Consider the following 8,080-nt stretch of genomic DNA (forward strand, 5'->3'; position numbering starts at 1 on the left):
TGTAGCTTTGTGAAGCTAAATTTTAAAACACTAGACAGGCTTTTCTTTTTAGGATGTGATAGCCATGTCACGTGTTCTAATAGCACCAGAGTTAACATGTTTTTTGACACTTGCATTCTGGTTCCCACATTCTTGATGCTTTGTGTAATGTGTTGATAATTTAAATATCACCTTTAGTCTTTCACTATGCAATTACTCAGGTACAGTCTGAATTAATCATAACAATACATATATAAACACTAATATTTCATTGTCTCTTTCTCTGTAAGGGTGTCCATAGACAAATTTTGCATAATCAAGTTAATAGTATTCGTGTATCTGCATGATACTTCTGGTTTATTCTCAGTCTTGGTTCTTTCCATTTTATTAAAACCAATCATAATAAGAAAATGTTAATTTCATAGGGAAAAATATTCTATTTGTAATTATTAGCATCCCACATAGCATAAGATTAAACAGTGCTTTATAACTGAATTATGTACAATAAAGGTGTTCTAGAAGCAATGTTTCTGTTTAGATGAAATGTTATCTCTAAAAAATGAATTGTATTTTTCAAGAAATAAGTCAGGGTTTATCTTAAGCAATTTCTGAAAATTATTGTTGCTGACCTTATATGTTCTATAGACAACATAAGTACAAGTAAACATAAGAAAATAATGTTTATCCTTATCAAAGAGTTTCTAGGCTTCTAATACATAGGCTTTTTATGAAAAGGTATAAAAATGATAAATTATAACTCATTATTCAGCATGACCTAAAAGTATAAATATAAAATTAATATGTGTAATTAAACACATTAAGGTTGATACTACTTTTCTTTTGCAAAAGTACTTTTTGATTACTTGCTAGAGTTCTCTTCCATGTTAGCTTTAAAGTTCCATGTTAACTTTAACATGGAAGTGAAAATTTATGTGATAACATATAATTTGCCTACTTTAATATCTGGGGATTTAACCTTTCTTAACAATTTCACCTTTCTTAACAAGGGGTCCTAGTTGTCAATGGTAGAAACAAAATTCCAGCCAACCAGAATGCACCATACACAAATGGTCACAGTAGTACTATAATAATAACACAATCTGTTATTATTATAACAGATACCATGAACAATCCAAATACCCAGACTGTTAATAAGAATTTAAAAGGCAAACAGTAGTACCAAATATATTTAATCATGTGGTAGCAATTCTAAAAGATTTTTTAAATTCTACAAATGTATCCAATCTAGCCACTAATTCAAGGTTTCAAGTGCTTTTTGGTTCAAAGTCCTCATGTCTTCCTGCTTTTGATTTGTAAAAACAGCATTAATGTGGATCATCTATTTTAATTGTAATAATCGGCATTGTGTTCACCTTGTTGAAGAGAATTACACAAAACTTTAGAAATAAAACAGAAAAAAATTTTAAATGAAATACTAGAAAATTATCTAACAAGTCTGCCTGAAGCTGAGGGTCATCTGCCTTTCTTTAGAATATCATGGTGTTTTATTTAAAATTCACACATCATTAAGGATAAGGCATTTTATAACTCCAAAAAAGTCTGAAGTTAACTTTTAGGAAAACCAAGGTGTGAAAGTTTTCTTTTATGACGACAGAAAACATCACTCTAAAGGTGATATATTCATTGATCCATACACTGAATCAACTTTTTGATTGCATAATCTTATTTCATCATTCCTTGTTTCAGTGGTTTTTATACACAAGACGAGTTCCACACATCTTTGATGAACAAGCTTTGCCATCCTGCTGGTTTCCTTATTAATCAGTTAAATACAGTGTTGACAGATGCTCTCTATTAATTGGTGAGAATTACGTTTCTTATAATATGTAGAGAATTATGCTTTAATAATAAGAAAAAAGAAGTAGAGATATAAGGAGAGAAAGAAGCAAAAGAAGGAGATGTAGTTAAGGAAGGGGGTGTAGAGAGGGAATTAAACTTAATTTATCCCTGGGAATATTCTGGATGGTACACTCATTCCAGTTGTGATAAAATATTATAGGTATTTTAAATCTTTTAATCAATAAACTGAGATTTTGCTGCCCCAAAATAATTGCCTTCTGTTTTAAAAATGCACAACCCACAATTAGAGCATATAAGTAGACATACAGAAGAGACTTGTGTTGAATCAAGTAATATACGATATTGAATTATATGGAAAAGACATTTTTATTCCTTATTTACCTTAGTTATTTGTATACTGAAAAAGGTATAAAACATTTTTATCATAAATTTCTTATGTTTGTCCATATATATTTATATATATGCTTTATATAATTTAAGATGCTGTTTGTCCATATAAAGTCTTTGTGGATAAGAAGAAAAGTTTTAAAGCATGTACAGAATTACATTTTTCATCAAATCAAAAGAAAAAAGATACCAAATGCTAGAGTTCAAATACAGGTATATTTTGATGTTAAAACTAGATAACGTCAGTTAAATTATTTCTATAGATATGAATGATACCATACTTCCCTGAAATTAGTATGGGGTGGGGGGAGACAAACACACACATGCACATAAACAGCATTTCCTCATTGAGGATCTCTTGTATAAAAAAGGTCTGCATATAAAAGACAGTCCAGAGACATCTTTGAAGGTTCTCTTTCAAAGCAGCTCCACTTTCCGGTGTGTCTGGGGATTTCTGTTATTAATTGAAGTTAATTTTCTAGGATATCAGTTTTCCGTGCACGTGGGAAAGATTGATAGCCTCTTGGATTCTCGAGAGTGTTGAAAATGACACTGTTCCATCACCGGGTGCCTTCACTTTTATCATCACAAATCAAATTATAAACATCGGGGCAACCTTGCTGGAATCTGGCTTCGGGAGATTTCCATAAGATTAATTAGGCGGCCAAAGCAAAGATGGTAAAATAGAAAGGGGGAGGGGTGGAGGGAGGAGGGAGAGTGGAACCATTCATTCCTCACAGAATGGAAAGTCAATTCAACAATGGGTAATTAGCGTGGGCCACGGATTCTCAAAGGCACTGAGGACACTGGACTCTTTCTCGTACTCTGATGTTTAGTGCCGTATTGTGGACCCCTCATTTAATTAGTGCACTTTGATACCCACAGGAGTTTGAGGCTCCAGGGCATGCTAAACACAGACTGACACCAGCAAGCTTCTGCCTCCTTCCACTCTAATTAGAGACACAATGAGCTGCAAAGACAATGTTTTACTCCAAGATTTTGTCTGCAGATACCTCTGGCAGGAAACAATCATTTATTTTGTGTCTATATTGGTATTCAGATTAAATTGTTAGCATGCAAAAGATGAGCTAAGGGCACATATCTACTAAAAATGCTTTGCAGGGTTCAAAAATGATGGTAGCAATTTGTGAAAAAATATTTTCCCTTTTGGCATCTATTTATTTTGCTCTTGTCTAATTAGAAATAAAGTTTAAATTGTGATGCGTGTTGCATTCTAAAGTAAATATCAGTACTTTCTTGAAATAGCCATAAGTTCCATGCCCAAACAGATGGTTCTGAAATGTCTAAAAGGGAGAGGGAAAATGAGAGGGGAAACCCCTTTCCTCCTCTGAATTCAATTGCATTGAAATAACTAGCCAGCACTAGGGAAAATGACAGAGGTCATTTTTACTGGAAGATTGCTAATCTGTCTAGAGCGCTTTAAAGAAAGCCCTCAAACATTTGCAGTGCCAAGTTAAAAAAAATTTACAGTGTTAGTTTTGATGGACAGTTCCACGCTGATTGTGAGAATATAAATATCCCAAGGGAGACTGCATATTGAAAATTAATCTCAGTATTCACAAATACTAGTATGTGTTACTTTAACTACACACTGTAGAACTTGTGCCCCTGAAATTCAAACACAGGACTAATCTTTCTCTATGGTGTTACTGCCTATGTATTTCTATAACACAAAATCAGCTCGCAAATACAATGTCTCAAAACTTTGACAGCCAAATGAGTCAGTGCTATTATCTTCTTATATACACATTTGTCCACCCAGCTACCTACTTGCCTATCAATTTATATCTAACATTTTAGAGAATAAAGCCAAAAGCCCCAACGGGGAAAAAAAAAAAAGAATTTATTCTGAGTTTATGTCTCCATAAAACAAATATGTCCTAACTAACTTTTGGCACTCTTTGACACTGAAAATCTTCTCACTTGCATTCTTAATTATTTGTTATGAAATGGATCAGAAAGAAAAGACTTTGAGTTGGAAAGTGGCTTTCTCTATTGCTCAAAATTGCCCTAATACTTTCTGTACACATTTTTCTCCAGTCCCTTTCTGAATTTACAAGGATTGTTAAGTAGGTTTCATCTCCAATGCAAAACCCAATAGATTGTGAGGCTTTCCTGGGAGGGCAGTTTTAAGGTTGACTGTTAGTACAGTAGGAAAGAATACCACGATTATTTAGCAATGCTTCTTTAGTTTGACTTGAGTTGAGGTGAGAGCTGGGATACAAGGGGAGTGGTGATGTCAGCTCCATGATTTTGTCAACTCTGTTCTAAACTGATGAGCTAAATATTTAGACATAATTAACTCTCCATGCCTGTTACTGATCAATCTTTTGTAGTTTAGAGAATCCACACCCAAATCTAGGCATTAAGTGAAGCCTGTCCTACCTATTTACCTATGCTTACTTCTTTAGATAGGCTTATTATGCCATTTTAGACTGAATTTCTCAAAACTATGATCTTCTTGAGGCATTTTGGCAGACTATGATCTATGACTGACTTAACAAGAATCTTGCCTGTGAACAGTGGATAAGTCCTATGTCTGACACAAACCCCAAGTCAGACATCTAGACCAACAAACTTTGGTAGTGGTCTTGATGTGTTATTGGTAAATATTTCCATCTGAAAATGTCCCCTTAAGATTGATCACACAGCTCAAAAAGTTCTGGGTTAGTCATTAATAAACCGTTGTCCTGCTCTGTGTCCTCTTGTGCTTTTTGTTGGTATTCTGATCCTGTCCAAGTGTCTGCAAATAACTGCACCTATGAAACAAATATTTAAAATATACAATTAAACCTAAATGAAAGAAAACTATCTTTTTTGTATGTTTGAGGCAAGTATATATGTTCGAAATATTTGAAGATTATGCTTTTATTATGTACTTTATATTTTATACAAGGAAGCTATGTGTCTATACCTTTTGGGAGAGAGTTGACAGTAACATGTACTATATAACTTCTAGTAATAATACTGTAGTTAGCACGACTTAAAAGCAGAATACTTTCTCCCAAAGGTAACCTATTCCCCATCTAAGTCGCTGAAGTAACTGCTGAATAATTAGCTAGCAACACCTTACATATTAATGTTTCAAAGCATCTATCACTTGAAATCCTGAATTCAACCTTAGCACTCTTTCCTAAAAAGAGATTAATGCTTCTAGCTAAGGCAGGGGTTCTTTTCAAATGTAATAGAAGACAATGTGCTCCAAGAGAGACAATCAGTCCCATTATGAATAGTTTACAAATGGTTAATATGCCTTCATATTTTCTGCATGTCCTATTGAAAATCATCTCATCTATTATTAAGATGTGCACTAGATTATAGGTGCTTATGGGCAAGTCTTGGTTTATTTTTTAAAGCAACAGACTAAGGAAAAATTATTTAAATATGCAGCATCCATAGAAAAGTTGAACTTTCTTGGTCACAAAGGTGGGCAGTGTTTCCAAATTATCTATTTTCAGAGTAGAATTATTTTACATAGGTTTGTATTTAGACATCCCTGAAGACGGAAGAATGTTAAATGCCATGTAGCATTTGGTTTAATGTGACAGCGTGGAGCACCACGCTATGACATTATTTTAGATTACAGGCTATGCCAAAAGCCATTTAACAGCACTATCAGAAAGAAGTAAAGAGACCCCAATGAAAGCTTTCTCTGCTCATCACACCTGCTTTTTAAAGTTTCCCTTATTTCCATTAGCCTATTTTCTTCCTGTTCTTCTCTATCTTCCCTTTTCATTTAAAAATTCATTTCATTCCCTCCTGTATTCAATGATGCTCCTTGCTTCAGGGGCCCTTTATAGTAATTTATTCCATATGCTTATTATCCTTTGTGAAAAGAGTTTTGCTTTCATTTTTTCTTTTTTTTTCTTTTTTGCCTTGTTCCCAACTTTCTAATTTTCAGATCCTATCTACTCACTTCTCTGGTTTTGAAGCATAAAGAGTTTGCTTGGATCAATTTTATCAATCCACCTTAAAATTTTTAAAACTTCAATTGGGTTACATGAAGTCTTTTCTTTTCCACTGAGAATTTGCTCAACTTTCCCCATCCTTTCTCATAAGTTAATCGTTATCTGGTATCATTCATATAATTGCTCCACACTGTCCCCCTACAGAGCAATTAAACCTTACAAAAGTTTAGTGACCAGCACACTTTAAATTATATAAAGCAAGGTCTATAAGTTATCAATAGCAATATCATAATGCTTTTCATCGATAAAATAACCGACTACTCCAAATTATGTTTATCATTACTTAAAGAAAAAACAACCAAACCTGTATTACACATTTCAAAAAACATTTATTTATCATTTGGTAATTAGAAGTATGTATTTACTTGTATATGTATTTTAATAATTCAGGTAGGTCAGGGAAAAACATATCTCTCCTTTGCAAAGCATACCAAATGCCCATTGTGTTCATGCCCACAGAGTTTGGAAGGATGTTTTAATAAAATCACATTAATTTATTTCCCAGGAGACTTATTCTAGCCTCCTCTGCCCCATTAGATAGCACTGATATATTTTAAGTAAATAGATATTCTCTTTCTTCATAAAATTTTCGTCTATACCTACAAGTCTCTTTATTTCCAAATAGTTAAAAAAAAGTGGGATTTTATATACAAGGTAGCCAAGTAAACAAGAATGTGTGCTCTCAGAAAGTCATACTTTCCATAAGGCATTTCTAATTTCATAAAATAATTTACCAAAATATTTGAAGATATTTAATTAAATACCAGTTTTGATCCATAATAAATATTGAAATAAAGTCTTAACAGTATTAGATGATGGCAGCTTTGAAAACATCTTTGTTAATGGTAGATCCTTTCTTGGAAAGAAGAATAATGCTTATTTTTAAAAGCCTTGTTCTGACCTTTACTTAGTATGAATTAAGTGACTTGGGAAAAACTAGTTCTCTGATAACTGCACTTACTTAAAAATTGCTCAAATGAAGTTAAATTATAAAATGATTATTTTTAAAGACAACGAAAAGAGCCTTTTAGAGGTTTCTCTACACCCAGATGTCTACAAATTGCTTGTATGTAATACCCAGTATTAAAGCTCTAGATGAATATGAATGGAGGGCAGTGTGCGAACTGCCCAGATACTCAAATTGTCTTAATGAGTTGGAGCAGCAATTTTTGACAGAGTCACTGTCCTCTACTTTCTGAGATGCCACTTTGATGTTCACTGGTACTTCATATAGAGACAGGGCCTCTAAATAAGACATTTCAGCAAAGACATTTTTTGACAAAATACCCATTTCCAAAATGACTTTATTTTTACCGAAGAGCAGAATGATAGGCAGCTTTGGCGGTGGGATCATGTGAACACTTCTTCTTAGACCAGTGGTTCTCAATTCACGGTGCATATTAGCATCACCTGGGAAGTTTTTGTTTGTTTGTTTGTTTGTTTTGAGTTGGAGTCTCACTCTGTTGCCCAGACTGGAGTGCAGTGGCCGCTCCCAGCCACCGCAGCCACGACCTGCTGGGCTCCAGCGATCCTTCCACTTCAGCCTTCCAAGGAACTGGAACTACAGGCGCACGCTACCTCAACCGGCTAATTTTTGATTTATTGTAGAGAGGAGGTCTCGCTGCCCAGGCGGGTCTCGAACCCGCGGGCTCAGGCAATCCACTCACCTCAGCCTCCCAAAGGCGCGGGATTACAGGCTAAGCCACTGAGCCTGACTCCACCTGGGAAGTTTTAAAACACGCTGATGCCCACGTCTAACATCAGATCAATTAAATTAGTCTTTAGGGGTGGGCTTTGCAAACTGGTATTTTTGAACCTGAATGACACTAATGTGCATTCAGAGTTGAGAAGCATTTATTTAAACCAATAGTTCTCACCTGGATATTGTAATCACTAGATTTTAT

This window comes from Carlito syrichta, unplaced genomic scaffold (genome assembly GCF_000164805.1).
Source record: "Carlito syrichta isolate Samal-C Ts95f unplaced genomic scaffold, Tarsius_syrichta-2.0.1 Scaffold302392, whole genome shotgun sequence".
Classification (NCBI taxonomy): Eukaryota; Metazoa; Chordata; class Mammalia; order Primates; family Tarsiidae; genus Carlito; species Carlito syrichta.